We start from the raw sequence: 7,043 nt of genomic DNA, 5'->3' as shown, positions 1-7,043 counted from the left end.
CAGGCACCGTGTTGGCAAGGCTTTGGAGCCGGAACAAACACGTAACAGCTGCTGTCTTAGCTTCTGCCTTGCTGCCTTTTAATTAAGTGCTGTGAGCAGGAGGCTGAGACTCAGAAGCATCTTTCCAGTCCTCTTAAAAACAACCCGAGCGGCAGCCTCTGACCAACGTGCCGTGCATCTCTTACCTACTGCGTCCCTTTTCCAATTTTATTTTTCTCGATATAAAGGCTGTCCTTGGCGATTTGCTGTGACTCAGTGCAGAGGTGGCTTTGTAAAAGGTTCTGAAAGGGTCACTGCCAGTGGAGCAGTTTGAATAACATAGCTGGACTGCTTCTTATGAAATTGAAGATCTGATTATTTAACATAGGCCGTAATAAAAATAGTTTCTGGTGTCGGTGGATGCATTTCAGCATAGAAACGCGGCTTAAATGTCTTCATTTAATTCCAGTGTGTTTAAAATTGATCTCATGGACCGGAAAAGAGATTTTTTTCCTCCTTAACTAGGGTCTGTGAAGGAAATTAATATAGGGAAGGGAAAATAGAAATACAATACTACACTCAGTAAAACAAATGCTTATGACTGAGAGGTTCGTTACTTGCTAGCAACACTGGAAAAGCCAGCTGTATAAGGTATGTTTTATTATAGAATTAACCTTGACCCAGGGTTCAAAGAGAAAGGTTAGTTTGAAATAAATCAGTAGTATGGTCAGGTCACTTCAAAGAGTCTAAAGCTGAGCTTGAAGATTACATGCTGTTTATGTGTATCCAGTTGGAATAGAACATATGGTAAAGATAATAGAAGTAAACTATTTATCTCTCTTTTTTTCCCCCCTCTCCCTCTCTTAGGATTTAACGCCTTTTTGTCCTGTGCGTATATATGCTGCAGGGAATGTTTTTGTCCTGGGAGATTTATTGAAAACAGAAATGTGGAATAAAACAACCTCCTTAAGTCAGCTGGGTAAAATATTCTTGCCTTTAACATTTTCCAATAGCTTGCTCAGATAAAAGTAACGACTGTTTGGGCAGTAGTCATATGAATGCGGTGAATCATATTTCTCTGTCACTTGTACCGCCACGTCCGTGTAGTCGTAAGGAAATCAAACCAAAATGTGCTCAGCTCTGAGTTATTGTAGTTCTAATCTGAAAGCGGGGCTCTGTTTCATTGTTACGTGGATTTAGGAGCTTCCCGAGCACCGGGTAAGCGTGCCAAATGGGCTCGCATATCCCACCTAGCACAGGGAGTGGGAAGGGAAGAGAATTAAGCCGTTTAGCCAAAGCTACTCGGTCTGTAGCAAAATGCAGGTTAGTCCTCAGGCCGTGGTGGATTCCAGAGCTTTCTGGGGGAGAGGACCAGAACGTCGTCTCAATTTCCCAAATACCAGGCCAGTGCTCTAACCACAACACCATCCTTTGGCATTTGGCTTGTCCTTTTGCTCTCTGTGCTCCCAGAAGATAGCAGGACCTGAAGGTGGAGTCTCCACCAGTTACTCGGGCCCACGTTCAGCTTTGTGTAAGTCACTGCACGGGGGAAATAAAGGAAGTTTTCACTTCACCCAGACACATCAGAGGTTACAAATTGCTGTCAGTTAATTCTTACTAGATGGCGAATCTCCAGGGCTTTCCAATGGCACCTGTCTATCATCAGGCAGCCAGAAAAAAAGCTTTTCAGTTTTCTGGAGAAACTCAGGAACAGCTCCGATAAAGCAAGCATAGCTTTGATTAAAAAAAACACGAGTGAAGAGGGCCAGGTTCACTACGTATAGAAAGAAATAACCTCTCTAGGTGGGTGAATACGATGGCAGAAGCAGTAATGAGCTGGTACGCATTGTCTCAAATGCATGGGTTCTGCTGCTGTGACTTGCTGCGATGTGCAAGGATAACGCTGGGGTTTGGCAGCACTTCCACAGGCGCGGTGGGAAGAGCAGGGCTCGTGGCGTGGCTGGGGAGCAGGGGGGGTCTCCTGCTGGGATTAAAACCGGCTGCTGAGCCCAGACACGGTCACTCTGTAACAGCTCTGCTCCACAGATTGTTTTTTTCCCTGATGTGATGCATGCAGTGTGCAGATAGTAGCACGTTTTAAGATTTACAACCGCCCGATTTTTCCCATTAATAGCGAAATCTGATAATTATCCCTTTCAAAGCAATTGCTAAACAATCGGAAGGAGCACGCTTGTTAAAAGTAACCATAAAAGCGAGCTGGGTCCATCTCAGGGTGCTGAGCTTTTGACAGATTTGCTCCTTACAGCAGCCTTTGATGCTCCACACTGCGAAATAAACTCGGTGGGAGACTGGGTGTGGGATATAGGCAGTTCACCCCTCGGTCACGGGCTCCAGGCCAGGCCAGGTCAGGAGCATGTGGGTGACACAGTGACACAAAGCGCCTCTGGAGCTCACCCGACGTGCCTCTCCAGGCCGCTCTTGGCAATGTGGGGATAACCATAAATGCTCTTCCGTCACCCGCTCCTGCTACAGCCAGGGCAGGGCGACATGGCGAGGACTTCTCTATGCCCGGGGACTCTGGATGCTGCTGGTTTCCATAAGGGGAATGCATCTTTGCAGTTCCTTCACCGAAACGGGGATGGCCAAGGGGAGGATGTTGCTGTCTTGCCCTCTCCTGTGCATACAGCCCCAGGATGCTCTTCTGAAGTATTGCTTTTCAGACACAAACCAGAAAGGGCTGTTAATTCAGAAATGTTCGAGTTTCTATTCTCTATTCTATTCTCTCCCTATTTCTCCCCACCTTCAGAGGGCAGATTCCGAAGGAAACTTTGTGCTGCTTCCTTTTAGATGTGGCTGAATGCAACCGACTCCTCGAAGGAGGCGCAGCGCTTGTGCCAGGGCACAGATAAACTCAGCTCACAGCAAACACTTGCAATGGTTTATCGTAAGGATTTCTGGCTATGCTGCACCCGGAACCTGAATCTGAGCTGAGAACGAACATGGGAGAGAAATAGAAATTAAATGTGAGACGGGAAAAGCTCGGGGTTTCTCAATGTCAGGGGAAGTCATCTGAGTTTCTGTCGGATGGTTCCAAAAGGAGCAGAAAAGGGGACTCTGCTGCACGTCAGCTGTGCCAGATCCGGGAGCCTGTTCTGTTTTCCCTCATACAAGAGACAACTGCCAAGCTTTATTTTTTTTATTATTATTATTTATTTTTTTTTTCAGAAAGGGAAACAGAAGTGAAAAAGGTCTGGAAGTCTCGTGTGGCTCTGGCCAAAATCGCGTTATCTGAAATAACTGCGTAACCGAAGCTCGGCCAAGCCTCGCTCTCCACCAGTCTCTCAGCACCAGACAGGAGCTGTGGGGATAAAGCCAAGCCCTTAGAGCAAGACCCAAACCATCTGCTGGGGGACTGCACAGCTAAAAAATGCATTTCTGGACCCAGAAGAGCAGCCTGGCCTGCCTCCAGTCAGGTCCCAGCGGGAGATGTGCCTTGCTGCTGGCTGGTCGCTGGGGCAGGGTGGGACAGGATGGATCCCATCATGTGCCAGCTCCTGGAGAGGACTGGGGCCTCCTCGGGAAATGTTGAGGCTCTTCCCATAACATTTTTACATATATTTTTTTTTTCATTTCAGACCGGCAGCGATCCGCCCAGCAGCAGCTCAGAGAACCGCGGCAGAGACGCGACGCCAAGGTGCAGGGGGCAGCTGAGTGCCACCAGCTCCTGGGGCCGGGTCCTGGGCACCTCTGCAGAGGATGGGAGCTAGAAACTAGAAAATGGATGATGTAACAGTAAAAATAAACGGAATCTCCAGCGGTATTGATGCAGATTTTTGCTTTGAGACGCCCAGCCTCCCCCAGCATCACACCTGCTGCATTGCTCTTTTTATTTTGTTTATTTATTTGTTTATTTTTGTGCTGAAGGATGCCTCTTGGAGTGGAAACAGCGAGAGGACGGCTCGGCGTGCGGAGCAGCGGGTGTTCGTTGTGCCTGGGCTGCCTCTCCTTGCCCAGGGAGGGATTGAGCCCCTGTGCTGGGTTCGGGTGCCGGATGATGGCAGCAGTGCATCTGCAGCAGTGCATCTGCACTGGAGGCAGCGCCGGGAGGCCGGGGAGGCTCCTCTGCCTGCTCACCTGCCCCTTCCCCTTGCTGCCTTGCCCCAAAAAGTTGCAGTTTAGGGTCACGACGCAGCTTCCCATTGCCCTGCTGCCATCCAGCCAATGCATCAGACCACAAAACTCCCATGGAGAAGCGAGGCTGCTGCTCTGGGGGGAAAACTGCAGGACGCTTCTCTTGTCTGTGCCCCCACCCTCCCATTCGTCACCTTCAAGCAGAGCAGAAGCAACAAATCACCTCCAAAACCAAATGCTGGGCGCTGAATTGTTCTTCCCCTGAAGGCAGGACTGAAATCACGTCCTTGGAAGCTGGGGGCAGATGGGTGGCTCCCTCCCCATCGGAGGGGCTGCGGGTTTGCCCGCAGGTGTCCCGGTTTTCCTTGGGATTTGTCGGTGCGTTACATTACGTTTAAAGGACAAAAACATTCCCCTTTTGCCCTCGTAAACACAAACAATGCTTTTAGGGGGAGAAAGAAGACAACACGCTATTGCTTTGCTGCTCCCCACCTCAGCCTCGCGCTGAAATATTTAAGACCCCCCCCCAAGAATAATGCAGCTCCAGCCCTGAGCCTGCTCTGCACTTCACACCACCCGGCCCCTAAAACCCCAGGACTGCTCCCGGCGCTCATTACGGACATCTCGCTCCCAGCACGGCTTTGTCTCCGCTGCCACGGAGGATTTGGGATTTTTCCCGTGTCTCCAGGAGCGGTAACGAGCACGAGAGCTCTCGCTTTACGATGCGAGGGGCAAGAAGTCACCTGTAGAGCGCCCACCGGGTGCCAACCAGCTGCCCCCTGCACTACCTCATCCCGGGCACCCGGTGCTCTTTTTTTCACAGCTGCAGCTGCATTTGGGGGATTTAAAGAAGAAAAGGGTGCTGGGCACAGAGTGAGCCTCTCCGAGCAGCTTTACGCTGGCACAGTCAGTGCTGCGTGTGGCACCGGGTCTGATTTGTGCCCACCTGGGAGGAGCTGGGTATAGCCAAGTACCGGAGACAGGGGGATACACGGGGGGGGTCAGGATCGTGCCCTAACCCCTAGGAGTTGGTTTTTTTCCCTCCCCTGGACTCATCCAGGCTGCAGGGACCTAACCTGCCTTGGCACGTTGCGAAGCCTCGAGGCTCGTCCAGGTCCTATCACCCGAACCGTATCCCTTCCTGTATCCTTGTGAAGTTCGAGGGAGGTTTTTTATGGCATTGTGATGAGGTTGCTGCTCAGAGCAGGACCCCTTTGGTGTCGGGTTGAGTCCCTTGCAGCTCCTCAAAGGAGAAGGGAAGAGGAGGCGAGAGGGACCGAAATGCGTGCCCCCCCCTTCCCATGAGGACACCTTTATATCCCCCCCTCAACTACAAAGGTGAGGCTCTTGATGGATTTTGGATTAAAAGGAGCAGTACGCCTGCCTGGACATCTGGTCCATCACCAGTAGTGACGTTAGGCTCTGTCACACCGGAATCGCCGTCTGTGGTCGGGTCGGAGGCCTTTCAAAGGGAAGGAAATGGAGCCGGGGGGGGGGGGGGGGGGGGGGGATGCAGGAATGGTTTGCTGCAGGGAGAGCGACTTCCAGGCACCGAAAGGAGCATGTGCCCTTCCACCCCCATCCAAATCACTCCGTTCCTCAAGGAAGAAGTAAAAAAAATAATCTTATTTTTCGGGAATAAGTGTGCCTCAGCTGCACAGGCAGAAGCACGAAAACCTCCAGGCACCTGGGGATGCTATTTCCTCCAGTTTCCTTTTTCTCTTTATTAGCTCGGGACAAACTTTCCCCATAGAACCCCAAGATTAATCCAATCACCAGCTCATCAGCTTTTTATTTAAAGAGGCGAGTCCTCCTCTTGCATTTTGGCCATCAATCCCCATTAGTTTTCCTGCATGGCTGATGGATCAGCCCCTCGGCTGTTCGGCTCAGCACCCGTCAGCTGTCCCGCGGAGCCCCAGTTTTACGAGATCCAATTCGTGGCAGCCTGGGCTTCCCTTTTCCTTCTCCGTTCCTCAGACCGTGAGCACGGAAATCTCCCCTCTTTCACGGCATTTTGGGCCAGGGGAAGCTGTTTACAAGCAATTTGGCTCGCCGCTCCGCAAAGAAAGCGTGGCGGGCAGGAGCTGCTGCACATCGCCCGTCAGCTGCTCCTCATCACGCGAGCTCTGGCTTCCATCTCCCCGACAGTCCTGCTAAAAGGATAATAACGCTTTAAAAATTAGAGTCAGCCCAACAACTACTTCATAAATTCATGGCCTTGCCCTGATCCTTTCCAGAAGTTTTTCTTTCAGATGAAGCCCGCGTCAGGCCTCGGATGCCTTCCCTTTGGGAACGCGGCCGCTGCTCTCCTTCCATACAGCTGTGCAGGGGGGGGTTACCAATTAGCTGTCATTAGCTCAACACAAACGAGCCTCGCTTCGGGATCATCTTGTGATCTCTCCTTCAGAGAACACAGGGTAATCTCCCCGCGATAGTGTCTCAGGGTGGGATTTTGCCCTTGATAGATAAACTGCTCCTGAAATCCTATTAAGGGCCGTTCTGCCTCCCCTGAACAAACTCCTGGCCAACTCCGAGGGGACCAACTTTGTCCACCTGATGGCAAACGGCTCCCTTTCCATCTGCACCTCTCCTGAAAGCAGTTTAAGTTGTAACACAGCCCCCCAGGGGGCTGTAAGGGGCTCCTCAGCCCACCAGTCCTACAGCAGCAGTGCCGAGAGCTCCGGCATTGCCGGCGTTATCGCTCTGCGTCCTACACCGTGCACCCCAGCGGGAAGCGTTACGGGATTTTAACTTGGTCAGCAAAAGCCATCGGGATCCTTGAAGCCCTGTTTTGTAGCCTGCTTAAGTCGGGGGTTCATTAAGCACCAGATTATTTCCCATTACTGCAGCTTCTCAGACACGAGAGATGTGGAGCCCCCGCGGAGCCCTCTGCAAGGGGCGCAGCTGGAGGCAGGGTGGGCTTAGCCCTGGTTTCTCCCATGTTTGCTCTTCAGTCAGGGCTGGGTGGGTTG

This window comes from Anser anser (assembly GCF_964211835.1).
Source record: "Anser anser genome assembly, chromosome: 10".
Classification (NCBI taxonomy): Eukaryota; Metazoa; Chordata; class Aves; order Anseriformes; family Anatidae; genus Anser; species Anser anser.
This window is presented reverse-complemented; position numbering follows the sequence as displayed.